This window comes from Alligator mississippiensis, chromosome 5 (assembly GCF_030867095.1).
Source record: "Alligator mississippiensis isolate rAllMis1 chromosome 5, rAllMis1, whole genome shotgun sequence".
Taxonomy (NCBI): Eukaryota; Metazoa; Chordata; order Crocodylia; family Alligatoridae; genus Alligator; species Alligator mississippiensis.
The window spans coordinates 174,257,776-174,274,068 of record NC_081828.1 but is presented as its reverse complement, the minus strand read 5'-3'; the positions used below and the strand labels follow the sequence as shown (position 1 = coordinate 174,274,068).

The window sequence follows — 16,293 nt, the reverse complement described above, 5'->3', positions numbered from 1 at the left end:
ATTAAATTTGATGGTTCTTAAAAAGCCTGGACTTAATCTGTACTAGTCCTCCCACAAATGTTATGACCATTTGAGCTGTACCTGTTGAAGTCTAGTAAGAAATGATATCCCCAAAACTACTTCACACAGCCAAAGGGAAACCCCCAAGAAAGACTGGCAGTGCTAAAAAAGTCTATAGTTTTGACCAGAAATGAAATGCCTAATATTAATCAAGGCAATCAGGACTCATAGTAGAGATGAAATCTTTTATTAGACCAACAAGATCATTGCAAAAAAAATTCTTTAATTGCAAGCTTTCAGGCACAAACACCTTTCATCAGGCATTGGAGAAAAGATTGTAAAAGTTCTCCTGTGTAGAAATGAAAGTTCATATTTCATAGGATTTCACAGAGGAGTCAATAGATGGAAAACGCCTCTGGGCAGTCAGTTCATAGCTGGTATGGAGCCTCTCACCTCCTGTGAGGATCTGTGATGATGCAAATTAGCTTGAAACAAAGGCAGGAGCAGGATCTCAGGATTCAGGTGGTCACAGCTGCTTCCTGCTTGGGAAAACATGAAGATTTAAATTGAACAAGAACAAAGGAAAGCTCAATTAAAATATGGTACAGAGAGAAAATTCCTGAACTGGTTTCTGAGGAACAAAAAACAAATCTAAAATTTCTCTTCCATACAAGGAGAGACAAATGTAGGTTTTCCTGGGTGCATCTACATATGTGTTTGATCTAAGATCAGTTTATTTGTGAGTAAATTACTTGCAAGTAAACACTCATGGGCAGACGTGTACCTATGCAGAGACTAGGGAACAGATTTGCTGATCTTAGCAGGAAACTGGTGCCACTTTCTGCAGCCTTGCAATGGGCCTCTGCCACCACCAGGGGGAACTCAAGACTTCAGTTGCAGCTGCCAGCAGCTAGCAGCCATCTTGAAAAGCCAGCCATACACTGTGCTCCCAGCCAGACACTTCCTTGGCCCGGAGCAGCATGCACAGCACAGGGGCAGCATGTGACAGCTCTCTCCTCACTGCCTCTGCCTTCTTACACCATGGCTGTTCCAGCCCCTGCCCCTGGCAGTGACAACCAGCTCCTGGGCTCCTGCTGGTCACTGTACTGGCTCTCCTGGCCTGCCGCACTGACTGCCAGCTGGCCCACAGCTGTCTGGGAACTCCCACTCCTCCACATGCAGCGACCACCTGCCCTGCCGCAGTGTGCCATCCCAGGGCTGCTGCCACCCTGTGACTTCAGCAGCTAGCCTGTGGCCTGCCCAGGGGGACACAGGGGCTGGGGTGACCTCAGGTTTCCTGTGTGTGCCCCGGGGCTCAAAATGCCTGCAGGCTTTTAAGGTCCTGATACTGGGGCTCCCATAGAGCTGGCCCAGCCCTAGGGCAGAAAGACTCCCAGCCCCAGAGCCCTAGGGCTAACCTTAGTCTGGTCCCCTAGTGGCAGAGCTGACTGGGAGCAAATCTGCTCCTGGTTGATGTCTACATGTGGATTAGTGCACAGTAACTACTTGCAAGTAAATTTGTTACTTGCACTTGCAGGTAACAAATTTACTCATGAGTAGCATAATTTACTGCGCACATGTAGATGCATGGACATACTGCACGGGAAACATCACTATTGCACAGTAAAGCATCTCATGTAGACAAGCCCCCTAATTGCAATGTATATGCAGTCCTTTAATTTTTTTTATCTGAGGCATAGGGAGAGGATGTTGCATTTTAAAATAACAATTTCCATAAAGTAATATTAAAAGAAAAAAGTATATTGTCCTATTATAAAAGAATGATTAAATGCTAAATCACACAGTCATAAATTACTAAGATTTATGGGTATTACTCAGAATTCCTTATGATCTGTAATTACTTAACAGATTCATATCTAAAATACAGTGAAGCTGTACAAGAGATGTAGCTCAGAAACTTTTAGCATTGCTTTAATAGCTCATATTTTAAAGTTATGTAAATAAGTTTTAGAGCTCATCTCTCTTCTACTTTAGATATGGCCCTCTAGGTTATAAACAAATATCATATTTCTCCTGGGACAGAAAGCCTTTTGTTCCAGGATCCTGTAGATGTAGGAGTCCATTGTCCTGCATTAATTACCTATGATGTTTGCCAAAAAAAAAAAGTGATAGCACTTTTACCCCCATACATCTAGTAAGAGGTGATATCCCCAAAACTACTTTAGACAGCCAAAGAGAAACCCCATACATCTTGGGGTTGATCATGGCTCATTCAAGTTAAGTACAAGTCAATCGCAAGTTGATTGTGGCTCATTCAAGTTAATTACAAGTCATTCTAGGAACAAGCCCATCAGGCTGTACACTCTCACTGGCAGAGGGGGAGCCGGTTGGAAGGGCAATGTGTATACATGACTATGCCTTTCATATTTTGATCCATATTGAAACTTGGGACAATTGGACCCACCTGAAAAGAGAATTCTGTTTACACTTATGCTAGGAACAGACATTACACATAAACTAGTATAAGTGATCAGAAATTGGTTTAAACCTGTAACAGAACAGACATTCAGTGCACATAAATCAGTTTGAAAATGGCTGAAACCGGTTTGAGATAAATCGGTTGAATGTAGTATCAGACTTAACTAATTTGGGTCAAAGCGGTTTATGCAATGGATGTCCCAGACACTTTTCTGGTTTAAGTTAAACCAGACTCCCCCAGCATCCCAGCATGCTCTCGGGGCTGAGCGAGGCTCTCTGCTTCACAGCAGGACTGCCCCCCCCCCCCCCTTTCTGGTCCCTGACTGGAATTCCAGCAGAGACTGCAGGCATCTGCCTGGCTTCCCCCTGCTCCCCGCTCCCCTCCCCACTCCCTGCTAAGCAGGGATTTCCCCCATCTCCTCTGCCTTACACAGGCACCTCAGCATTAGCTAGCTGACCACATGCTGACTACGGTCCCATGCTGTGGCAGACAGGACAAAGGCAGAATCAACAGGTATGTAGTAATGTCCCCCTGTTGTTTTCTTAATGGGGTGATAAACGCTGAGTTAGGGGTGATAAACACTGTGTTATCAATTCCCTGCTGGGCTGGTCAGAAGTGGGGAGGAAACCCCTTCCTAATCAGAGCATCCTGGCCAGGGCCTGGCCATGCCCCCCTCTGCTCAGCACAATGGAAGTGAAAAGAGAGCTGCTCTAGTGCCCCATGGCTTCTAGCCTGAGCCACTGCAGGCATGTGCCTGCATTTCCGGAATGTCTTTGCAGTTACAAACTGATTCAGCCTGGCCAGGTTAGATTAACCTGCAAAGATTGAATCAATTCAAGCTCAGGCTTTTTGAATGCCTGTCCCTAGACTTAGGTTGCATCTAGATGAGTGTGGCTGTGCATTATGTAGCAGACCTGTCTGCAGTGCCACACACTGTGCATTCAGGCATTCTCTGCACTGCTACCTTGTAGTGCAGTGAGTTGGCTTTGGCCCTGGGATATCCATGCAGATAAAAGTGGGGCAGCACATGTGGCAGCAGCATGCACCACCCAAAACTGAAGCCTGCTGGCAGCTGGAGTGTGCCACGGCTGCAGCTTCTCTGGTCCCCAGGACCCTAGGTAAGGCTGCTGGGGTCAGTACAGTTCTTGGCCCCAGCCTCCCCTGCCCCACCTGGGGTAACCTGCCACATGCTAGAGCATGCATGGCACAGGCATTCCCCAGGGACAAGTAGCAGCAGCACAAGGTCTGCCACTGGCTTCTTGTCCCCTGGGAGACAAACGTCCACACTCACGTGGATGTGGCCATAGAGATTCTTATTAAAGTCCTGATTCTACAAAGGGATTGTTTCAACCACTTTCTTATTAGGGCTATGTGAATAATTGAGCTAGTTGTTTATTGGCTAGAGTGAAAAAATAGTAATAATAAGGTTTATTTAATAAGTGCCTACACAGAAAGCATATGGCTAATGAAAAGAATCAGTCAGCTATCATGTCAGACTTCCTAGGATAATCTTGATGTCTTCAGTTGCACTACTGCCCTTTGCTAAGGCAAGTAGATAAGAGCCACATATTGGAGGAATGCTATCTAGTTTTTGTGAAAAATTGCTCTGGTGATAGCAGACATTCTGCTGTATGTGTCAAGCTTAAGAGTGATTGTAATTCAAAGTGCTAAAATTATCCATTTTAAAGCTGTTTTCGAGATCCAAGACTAGCAGCTGGAATGTTCTTTCTTTCTGATAAAGTGGACGTGAAGTAAAATGTTTAGCTCTTGAAAAGGCCTGGATTTTCACATAAACATTTCAACACCATTAGTTACTACAGCGATATATGTAGGTATATTTACAAGTATTGTTATGTTGTTAACAATATTTTACTTTTAAAAAGTTGCTATAATCAGACATTGTACTTGGACTGTTACAGACCTTTTCAGATAGCTAAAAAATTACTAAGGGCCAGATTCACTAAAGCTCTTTTAAATACCTGGCTTGTGTCTTCAGAGCCTTGTGTTAGGTGCTCAAGGTATGTCTATACTTCTGTAGCTGACAGTGCTGCTTAGAAATATGGCCTTGCTCACATGTTCCTGGCCTGCTGGGATCACAGCTGGGCATAAAGGGCAGAATCCTAGTTCACATGCCCAAATGGCAGCTACCCAGCTAATATAAACTTTTAAGAATCCATATAAATGCCTTTTTGTCTTTATGCCTGGTTTACAATTCTTCTCCATGTGTAGTATGGATGCACTGAGTATGTGTGGTAGACTGCACTGAAGCTGGGTAGGTATACAGGTCCATGTGTGACTCCTCTGGGCAAATCTCACTCGCAGTATTGTAGCCAGGAAAAACTCAATACTAGCAGAGAAAGGACAAAGAGGGCCAGCCCATGTTTCAGGCCAAGAGTTTTAGGCTCCTTCCAAGGGGATTTAAGCCTGCATCTTTTCAACTTTCCAGTACAGTGTTCTAAACACCAGGCCATATGTTAAAGGTTTTCCACTGTCTTCTCCAGCCCTCCTTTTGAAGCTGGACCCCTTGGCATCTACTAAAAGATGTGGGGCCAGAAGAAAGAGAGCAAGCTATTTGTGGCCACGAACCTACCTGGCCAAAGTGTAGCCATTTGAGTGGATAAAATGATATGGGATCCTTCCCAAGATGTCTTCCTTGATTTGTTTCTGGGTTTGCTGCATCTGAAATAGCAATGTGAGAATAGGCCTGTGCTTCTTGGCAGTGCTCTCGAGAGTGCTGAGGAACCTATATGGAGAAATCTTGAACCTCTGCGTACAATGCTTGGGGAGAGGTGAATCTGGGTGCATCTACACATTGCCCTATGGTGACGTTGCTACTGCACTGTGCTTTAGTACTTCCAGAAGGCACAGTAAAGCATGGCACAGTAAGTGCCTGTACTGCACCGTATGCACAGCACATGGTTATTTTTAGCAGCTACTTCACTGTAGTGGTGTGCTATAATGGGGGAGCACACCGCTACAGCAAAGTAGCTGCTGGTTACATGTAGACACCCGTGGATGCTGTATCACCATAGCAGATTGCTACGGAAACATAGCATCACATGTAGACACACTCTCTGAATAAGATCCAAAAATGGACAGCTTGCTGAGCAAGAAACTACTGACAACTACCCAATAGGAAATGTTGGACACAGTGGTACATTTGCTATCTTGCCCCCAGAGGCACAGTGAGCTCCTGATATTAAAGAGCATGAGTGGAGGGAAGAGTGGTGTCTTACCTTCCCCAGCTGTCTCTGTACTCTAACAGCAGCTGCTGCAGCTGAGGACCAAGTTCACTGAACACCCGCCATAGCAGGAGGCACCAGACTTCACCCCTGGAGTCTTTGCTATGGTGGGCAGAGCCCAGGTAGTGTAAGAGGGGAGGGGTCAACTAGCATGGCACCTCCCAGGAATTTTTGCTTCACTCTGAAACATATATGGGTTGGAGTAGGGTGGAATTGGGTTAGGGGCAGTAGGCATATGGTAGCTGGGATGGGGGAGCTGCACTGGCCTGGGAACCTAGGGGAGATGGGGAATAGCCAAGGCACAAGGCTGAGAACCAACATGCTGGCTGCATGGTAATCCTTTAAGGTTATGTAAAGCGCTTTTATGTAATTATTTAAAACATTTTGATTTGCAATGAAATAAAAGAACTGAAATAATAAAGACTCATGAACTGTGGGTGGCGGTAGAGGGCTGGGCCCTGGGGTTCCCCCTAGCCAAGCCCTGCTCCAACCTGTTCCAATGAGCCCCCCCCCAGTGCTGACCTCTCTGGGGGAGGCTGAGGGGACAGGAGTGGGTCAGGAGTAGTGGGGTCATACAGACAGGAATGGGGCTGCTGAGGTGTGAAGGACTTTGTGTTCCCATCCTGGCCAGGGGGGGAGAAAGCAGCTGGCAAGTCTGCAACAAACTCTGGTGGCCTCCCGATAGTCCCATCCTGGGTGGGTGGGTTTTTGGGACCCCAGCTTTCCTCTCACAAGTCCCCCAAGGTCCCACTTATACTAGGAGGGAGCGGGCTGGTGAGCGGAGTTCAGGCAGCTGGCTCCACGCCTGCTGCCAGCAAAGAGGCTGGTCAAACAGAACCTTAGCCCCCCTACCCCCCATCCCAGTCCCTTCAAGCCTTGCTTGGGACTGCCTGTGCCTTTAAGCCCAGCACAAAGTGCAGGAAAACTTCAATTACGCTCACTTTACCTGAGGTTAATTGAAAATTTCACACAGGGACATGGCCCTTTCCCCATATTTCCCCTGTCCAGGTGCCAGCTTTCCCTTGAGCACCATCAAGTCCAGTGCAGGGTGAAAGGGCCTATGGAAGGCTGAGGGGGCTCAGGCACAGCAGGCATGCCTCCCCATCACCTCTGACAGGATAACCCCCAGGCCCTGGAGTGGAGCCACAGGGTAGCCAAGCCAAACCATTGAGGGGCACTGAGGCAAGACTGTGGACCCAGGGGGAGCATGCTTCCCCCAGCTTCAGGATCTTGCTTCATTTAAGCCTGGTAGCCCTGCTCCCCCACCACTCATTGTGGAGCCCATAGGAGCTAAGAGTCTGAAGCCAGGGAAAGCATCCTTTTCCTAGACTCAGGATCTCCTCACAGGGCTTAAGAGCTGTGGGTCCCAGGGTCCCTGCACCACGTGCTTTCCATCTGATTGAGACCTGGTGGTTCCATGTTCAGTGCAGAGCCTGTGGGCAGGGATGCCATGTGGCCAGGGCAAGCAAGCTTCTCCCACTGTGCTATCTCCCTTGAGCAGAGGCCCAGGGGCTTGGTGCTCAGCATGAAGCCTCCAGACACTGAGACCATACAACTTGGCTACATGGTGTGTCTAAAATGAAGTGCTAAGAGAGCTGTTCTCAGCATGGGGAGTGGGGGCAGGGAGACAACTAGAAATGTGGTGGGTGGGAACTGGTAGAGTCATTGAGACCTGCCTGTGCATCCTGGGATGCTAGAGGAATAAAAGTAAGGTTTTTTATTTCCCCAGAGCACCCATACAATATCCCGGCATGACCTGGGTAAAATGAATCAAAGATAAACTTCCATAGTGGCATATCTCTGAAACATCTAGAGGGTACTTATGGCAGTTTAACACCCCTTAACTAATGACTGCTTTCATTTGAAATGCCTTTATGATGTTTTTAAGCTAACCTGTGACAAAACCCTCATAAACATTGGGCGTTTATAACGTGTTCCAGGAGGGGGGGGGGGTGGAGGAGGCAGTTTAATTAGAGTGGCCCTGAGAGCCTCTGTATTTAAAGCACCTGGAGTGTCACATGTATCAATGTCTCCATGCTGAAAAATGGTGGTAGGGCCACTTTAACTGAAACTCACTGAACAAGCTTTAGTTAAAGTGCCCCCACCTGCATTTTTCAGTGCAGGGACTCTGATTAGACGTGATGCTGGGGTCTGCTGGAGTGTGGGAATTACCACGTTCGAGCAGTCTCCATTAATTTAGATTAATTGAGTCTGCCCTGACACTGTAATTACATCATGTTGGAGCAGCCTCACTGCATGCATATAGATGCCTATTTTATCTAATTAAGCCTTGGTATAAGCTTGAAGAACTTGTACCTTCTGTGTCATTTGAATTTCATCTGTTGAAGTGTTTGTTTGTTTTTTTCTTCCCTAAATGTCCTTGTGATTGGCAGACGTAGATGACCAGGCATTAGTAAAGTGGCAAAGACATGCTAGGGAGTTGCAAAGCCATCTTTTATTTTAATAGTTGGAAACTAAGGAATAATTTCTTAGTAACTAAGACCAATCTTTCTTTTAAGGCTTTTATGTCTTTTTAAGTGCATTTTGAACAGGAGGTCACCTTCAGGGAGTTCTGCATGTGCTCATTTTATGTTTATTTATCAAACAAATTTTCTACAAGTTGCAACTAATTAATTGCTAATTGATGAAAATGAAATATGAAGCTGGAATGCCCTGAGGGATAGCAAATAGCTGAAGTGGATGTTCTAGAAGAAAAGCTTGACTCAGATTGTTGGTCTAATGAATGCATTAAGACAATGAGTCAATTGTCAATTTTTATTTATGATTTTCCACCTTCTCCTATCAAAAGAGCCACTAATCTGAAGTTTCAGAGCATTTCTGTGCAAGTAGTTAACCCATGCTTCCCTAACTCTAGAAAAGACAGTAAGACACTTACAATATGGTTTTTAATGAGCTTGCTCTTCTGGGAGAATGATTGACTTCTATTTAACGTGACTTATTTTGGTGATATTATTTTGATTTTCAATTATAATAATATTTTACCAAATGGCATCTGGGCCAGCCAGTCAGGTCTCTGGGTGGCTGACCTTTATTCCAAGGTAAATGTTACAACACTGGAGACCTTGAAGCAGTATAAAAGGAACTTATTAAGAAAAGTGAACCTTATTTTATTTTATGCACTCGTTTTCTCTTTAACTAGATGGATGATGTGACACGAAGCCACTTTTTCTAAGCTAGACTACAGTGGGCCAGAAATTGTACCAGGAGCATCTATCAAATAACATAATGGACTCTGCCTCATTCTCTTGCTTTAATAGAAATGAAATTATTGTAATAGTAAGTTGTCACAAATGTACTGTCTTCTACTTCCACTTCTTAGTTTAGCTTTGACTCAACATTTATTTTCCATTTTCAAAAATGTCTTGGTCTTTTGCACAGGAGGCTGTTATCTTATGAAAAATATCTGTTGCACTGATTCTAAATTTTAAGAGCCCTGATTCAGAGGGCAGTGAGACTCACCTTATGTTAAGCACACACAAGTGCTTTGCTGAATCAAAAGGGACTCAACCATTAATGAACAATATCAATCACAAACTTAAGTAGAGGTTTAATTAGTATTGTTTGAACAATTGATTTTTAAGTTCATTGACAGAACCAAGAAAGGAAACAATGGTTGTTAAAACTAACACTTTCCAGTTTTCCTACTAAAGGGCATCGTTACACATGCTCTGGGATGGGGGCCTTTAATTAGAGGAGCTCCAAGAGCCACTCTAATTAAAGAGCCCACAGCATTACATGTATTCAGCATCCTGCACTTCAAAATGGTGGCAGGACACTTTAACTAAAGCTTGTTCTACAAACTTTAGTTAAAGTGCCCTCACTGCCATTTTGAAGCATGGGGGCACTGAATACATGCGATGACGAGGCTGGCAATTAATTATCATGCATTGAAGCAGACATCCAGCATATGTATAGGTGCCAAAAATGAACCCACTTCCCCCGCCCCCAAAAACAAATTGTTTCATTTTTGCATTTTATTTTACTTTTAAAAATCAAATTTAGGCAAATTTCAAAATGGCCTGTCATTACACAATGAAAAATTGAAACATTTCAATGTTAGACTAAAAACTTTGCCAATTTCAAGGCTTATTATTAAGGTTGTCCAACTTTTCTCATCATAACATCTTGCTTTTAGTTGCCTATTAATTGTGGCAAACTGTCGTAATTTGGGTGGAAATTATCCATGTTGGGTGCTTGCCGCAACCTAATTCTTTTTGGATCATTTCAGCCAAATGATTCTTCCATTTCTGAAGAGGAGGCTAGTGAAATGTATACTCTTTTGCTCAATTTAAACTTTTAAGTCCCTGTTTTGGAGCAGGGACTTGAAATAGGAAAGAAGTAGCCTTTTTGTTAAGTATGTACCTGTTGCCATCTCTGTGAAAAACTGCCCAACTGTAGCTTATGGTCATTATGGACCCACCTCATAACTGACCTAAGATTCAGTCTGTACTCCACATACTTCATTTTTGGGCTGTTTCGTTATAATTGCAGTTTTGGGTTGCCAGAGGCTATGCTGGGATTGGGTCTAATGATGGAACAGAGGACAGAGAATCTGCCACTATGGTTTCTTCTGTGCCTTTCACCTTATGCTTAGGAAACATGGATGAGGTAGATGCTTTGAAACAAAGGGGGACAAGAACCAGAACTTGGGTTTATGCACAGAGGGATTAGATTCATAAATTGTAAGGCTGGAAGGGACCTTGGAAGATCATTGGGTCCACCCCCCTGCACCAAGCAGGAAAGACAACTGGGGTCACCGTTGTCCTCAGTAAGGTGACTGTCAAGTCTCCTCTTGAAGATTTCCAGGGTAGGTGACTACACCACCTCTGGAGGGAGCTTATTCCACAAGATAATGATAAGGAGGAAGGAAAAGGGAGTCTGAAACTGGAAACTGGAATTGAGATTTGGGATGTAAGGAGGAAACTGGATCTGTCCATCAAGGAAACTGGGACTGAATGGATGGGATTGAGGAAAGGGAATGGAGAAGTGGACAGACATTTTTTATCAAACTGGAATACAAGAGAGAACTGGGACTGGCTGGGCAATGAGACTGGAATAAGGAACTGAAAATGACTGCTTAAGAAGACTGGGATTGGGCCATGACACACAAAAAAATCAGGGCAGGACTTGCTGGGCAAGGAAACTTGATTGGATTAAAATACATGAAGAGAAGAAACTGGGACTGGCTAGGTGAGGAAAGTGAGCCAAGGCTGTGATACACACAGATGCTTGTAGAGAAAAGCCAATAGACTACACCACATTTCAGAAATACTTAAACAATATATAGTTTTATCTAATTTGCTCTGTCAAAGGAATGATATAAGGCTGTTAAAGCATTAAAAAATATTACATGACAAATTAAGATGGTCTGTGAAACCTTACTTGCCCACCTTTGTGCACAGGCATTATGATGCAGGCTATAACACTGGCACCCAACCTTCTGGCCCCATGAGTAAGAGGAGTGGGATGGGGTTAGTCTGTGACCCAGATCCCACATGGGCTCAGCATGTGGGTTAGGTCCATGAGTGAAGTTCAGCATGCCAGCCCAGCCATGTGCTGGCACAACCAGGTGTGTCTAGATCTGGCCTTGCGCTGGTATCACCCACTGTGCAGGGCTATGTTATCCAGCCCCTGGGGCTGCCCATGGTTCAGAAATTCGGCAGCAAGGAAGAGGTTATTATCCTTGCTACCACTCCCCTGCCACAAAATGTCTGGACCCTCGGGGAGCCCTGTGGGCTGGATCCAACCTGCGGGCCCAGGAGTTGAGCACACTTGGGCTATAGTTACATGATCATAATCTACTTTTTTTCCACATGACCCCTTCTGCATTTCTGTGCACAGGTTGGATTTGGATATATAATAAAAGGAACTCTATCTACAGAAGCTGCATGGTATGCCTTAAATGAGACAGGACACTGAAAGAGGAAGGATTATCTCATGATTAAGGCAGTGAACACTGCTCTGAAGATCTTTATTTTTATCTCTGCCTCAAAGTTCCTGTGTAATGCTGAATGAATCATTTAAACTACCTTTTCACACCAACTGGGTGCATCTATGCATGCATTTAATCCGGAACCAGTTTACTTGTGAGTAAACTACTCACAAGTAAATGCTCCTGGGCAGGCATCTACACAAGTAGGGAACTGGGAGCAGATTTGGTGCTAATGGCAGGGGCTGGCAGAAAGCAGAGAGTCAGGAGACGGGGCTGGACTCAGACATTGCTCCCCGTCCCTGGAGGGCTGCCTGCCCTGTCAGCAGGGAGCTGCCAGCCCCAGCTTCCTGATTGGGGCAGGTGACTTGGAAAGAGCTGCAGGGGAAGGCCAGGTTCCATCCCTGCAGCTCTTTCCAAGTGCTGTGCCTTGATTGCCCAATCAGGATATGGGGCTGGGAACTTCCCCTGAGTGGGACAGTTCCCAGCCGCTGCTCCACAATCAGAAGGCAGAGGCTGGAGAGCCTCTGCCCTGCTCAGCTCCACAATTGTGGGGAACAGGCTGGGGAGTTTGTTCTCTGCTCAGCTTTGTGATCATGGAGCTGGGTGGGAACAAGCTTGTTCCCCACCCAGCTCCTCAATCACAAAGATGAGTAGGCCAAAGGCTTCCCAGCCTCCATCAGCAGGGAGCTCCCAGTTCTGGCTCTGCCGTCATGGGGATGGCGCTGGGAGATCCTTATCTCCCAACAAAAGGTCTGCAAAAGTGGAGCTGGTGCTGGGAGATAAGGATCTCCCAGTCTCCACTCCCTGAACATAATCTCAGAACAGGAAGGCTTGGAGCTCCCTGTTGCTGGTTCAGAGGGGCATAATCCCCACCCAGGCTCCTGTGGCAGAGTCTGCCCCAGCAGACAGCTGCTCCCAGGGCAGGGGGCAATCTCCTGCCTCCTGGTGGCTGGCTGACTGGGAGCAGATTTGCTCCTGGTCAGGCATCTAGATGAGCATTACTGCGCAGTTAGTAATTTCAAGTAAATTTGCTACCTGCATTTGCAGATAGCAAATTTATTTGTGATTAGTGAAGTTTACTGCTCAGTAAGTATGTGCATGTGTAGACACACATGCTTACTGCACAGTAAACTATGCTACTTCACAGTAAAGTGTCTCGTATAGATGCACCCACTGGGCATAGCATCGTGCTACAGTGACGTAGCAACGGCAGGCACAAACCGTGACACCACAGCTACGTTGCTGTAGCAATGCGCTCCCTTGGTATGGAGCCCTAAAAATAGCTGCATGTCACCAGCATGGCTTACTAAAGGGTCTTACTGCACTGTCATTTAGTACTTCCAAAAGTAAGTACAAAATGACAGCACAGTGACAACAGTGTCACAGGGGCATGTGTAGATGCACCCACTGTGTAGTTATCTTTTTCTGTGTGTTGATTTTGAAACTGTGGAGTCTGATTTATAGATTGGCTGAGCAATCCCAGCTGCAGCAATAGTCAATGGGAACTATTCTTTTAACATAAAATATGCTACTTGATAATTAGCTTGGAAAAATGAGTTTCTGTATGACTCAACCAGGTCTTCCAAAATCAGCAGATACTTTTGTGGTATCAGAGTGATGTTGTAGCCATGATATTCCAGAAATTATGCAAAAGGCAAGGATTTCTTTGGGTGATGTTTTATTGGACCAACTATGTAGTTGGGATAAAGTTAGACATGCTTTTGAATGTAAGACATTCTTCCTCTGATCTCTGAAAATTTTTCTCTGCCCCTCCCTATGCTGTGCTTAGCTTGCTTTGCCTAATGATGATGATTAAAGTTTTACAGAAGATGCTTGCTATTCTGTGACTGTATGCTGCTTTGGAGTTCTCAGAGGTCATAGATTATATGATTCATCTTAATTTTCCCCATGCCTGAATTTCATAAAATAGCTACTGATTCAGTTTGTGAAGTTCAGCTAATGCTTAATGGCTCATCTTGCCCTTTACTAATCCAGTAATATTTAGGTAGTGTTGAGGTCTGGGGATCATGTCATTTCAACTGGCATAGTGGGAAAATAAAAGACACTTATCAAAAGCCACCACTAAAAGAGAAAGAATGGGTTACAGATTTAAGCTAAAAGCCAAATGGGGGAGCAAGAAAATTGTACCACTACAGATTTCAGCCAGGGAAAGTTAAAAGAAACAGAATTTTTTTGCTGCTGTTGGAGTAGAGATGGTTGAACACATAAAGGAGTTTTGACAGAACTCTGATGGTTGGTTGTCAGTGGGCTTGTCTACATGTGCATTTATGCCAGCTTAAATTTACTGCGTAGTGAATTACGGCTCAGTAAATTGGAATATGCTGGTGTCTATACTTGCAGGCATTAAAATGCATTAACACTGTGTGTGGACTGACTTGGGACTACAGTTAGTCCCATGTCAGTCTACACACACAGTATTACTGCGCAGTAAGGTGTCTACATGTGTATCACTGTGAAGTAATGCACAGCACAATGCAGGTATGTAATTTACATTCAAGTCAGTGTAAATCACCATATTTACTGTGCATTAAGTGTGCCCGTACGGCACTTTTGGTTACTGCGCAGTAAATGTGCACGTGTAGGTTTGCACCCAGTTTTGCTAAAACAAAAGTAGGATAGGCCAAATATAGGTTCCATTTCAGTCAGATAATTAACATTTAGGTAGTTTAGAGTAAGGACATATGGACAGTTTTACAGACATTAGGCCAATGCATTATCATCTGCTCTGTTGTAACTCCCCAATGGAGACATGTAGGCCTTGTTCCCTACAGAGACAAATCAGGACCTGGGTGGAAACCTTGGAGGTCAGAGGCCCCCTTACACAAAGCCCATGTGGACACAGATCCAGACAGAGCTCACAGTGGCAGTGGTTGGGGCATTACAATGTTCTCCACCCATGGTAGCTCTGCCTCCTTTGGGACCTCTTAAAAGAGAAAACTCCCTCTTCTGTCCCTTGCACTGCTGGTCCTCACCACACTTACATAAAGAAGGAAACAGAGGGTTCTGAAAACTCCAATCCAAGCTCCCCTGCTGGCTGCCCTGTTTCTTGGACTAGACTATCTGCCTAGAATAGACTCACCTCCCTGTTAACATATGGGAACATCTTGGCTCAGTAGCAGGGAACAGCTTGCTGCCCCACGCAACACTGTCAGATGGCAAAAGACCCAAAGCCAGAAGACAAAGCTCAAACCAAGTAGACACACAGTCCCACAGCTACAAGGCTTCATCTTCCCTTCCTAAGGGCAGTCCCACTTCAGCTCCCATTATTGGTGTTACTGGGTTTCCAAAACAAAATTGGCCAGCTACTCCTCTGGTTGTCTGTAGAAGAATTCAGTCTAGTTAACTTCCCCTGGCAGAAAGGACTATTAGACTCTCTCTTCCCAGGGCCTTGGGGTGAGGCATAGTCCCTGAGTGGGATTGTCAGGGTTCCACTGCATTTGAGGAAAGAAAAGCAACTACACCTGGAGGACTCAAGTACACAGTTTATAGTTGCAGGGACCGGGGAGCACTTGCATGAGAGCATGGTCCCATGCAGCACCACCACCATGCAGAGAGGAAGGGACAGGAGGCAGTGAAAAGGAGACACTTCACGTTTCTCTAGAGCAGTGGTTCTCAAACTTTTTTTTTTTGTGGACCAGTTGAAAATTGCTGAGGGTCTCAGAGGACCACTTAATAAACTTTGTTTTGTTCTAAAAATCAAAGCACACAACTCATATTTTAATATCAGTAGTCTTACCTTATAAGTACAGATATTGTTGATTGTTCCGCAACCTTTCTGCAGAGCACCTAAATGGAGCTTGTGGACCAGTGGTGGTCCACAGACCACTGTTTGAGAACCTCTGCTCTAGAGATTTTCTGTTTCAAGGCATTTTCCAAGTGTGAACTAATGAATACCTTGAGGTGGAGAAAAGGTAATTGAAGGGGTACATGACATTAGTTTTCAAATAACTGAAAGACTGCCATAAAGAAGAGGGAGAACAACTTTTCTTCCTTGCCAGAGAGGATAGAAAGCAAATCAATGGCTTCAAATTGCAGCAAAGTAGATTTATAATAGATCTCAGGAGAAAAAAAATCTTTCTTACTGTTAGGACAGATTGCTCAGAGAAGTTGTAGTTCTCATTCACTGGAGGTGTGTGTTAGACCCCGACTCCATGCAGCACCCAATTACTAGGGAGACAACAATCCAATCACTCATGGATCCTGTTACTCATAAGCCAGAGCAAGTAGGGAGCAAATTCCAGCACACATTGCTCACAACAGCTTTATTCAGAATGGAGACAGCTTCGGGCGAGCTCCCTCACAGACACACAGCCCGTCAAACCAGGGAGCAGCAGTGAACAATAGTTTTTTCCCACATTTATACACTTTGGTTTATACTCATTAACATTCATTCCACCTCTGTCCGTTCTTTTTTTCCACCCATTTCTCCTCCCATCTCAAGCTCCTCCTCTGTTCACTGTTTGCTTCATTAGCATGGAATTGCCTATGCATTTTACTCATTTACATGTCTTTTTGCTATAAGCGCATGTCTAAGACCATGACTTCTCTTCTTCGGTCAATGGGCGGACTTTGTCTAAAACCTGGAAGCTACTGGAGGCTTCTTCACCAATCACCATTCACCTTTTCGCATATGTTCA

General features: G+C 44.9%; 1 long non-coding RNA gene across 2 annotated transcripts; it reads right to left on the bottom strand.

Moving 5' to 3' along the window:
* Positions 1–231: 231 nt before the first annotated feature.
* On the bottom strand, positions 232–15,975 carry LOC109285786 (uncharacterized). Of its 2 annotated transcripts, XR_002093622.2 has the most exons (3): positions 15,739–15,975; positions 5,031–5,119; positions 232–539 (listed from the first exon to the last, which is right to left on the bottom strand). It is a non-coding gene; the product is annotated as an uncharacterized LOC109285786 (long non-coding RNA). The 2 variants fall into 2 exon arrangements; XR_009462278.1 differs by lacking the exon at positions 5,031–5,119 and having other exon boundaries at positions 232–542.
* Between the last annotated feature and the right edge of the window lie 318 nt (positions 15,976–16,293).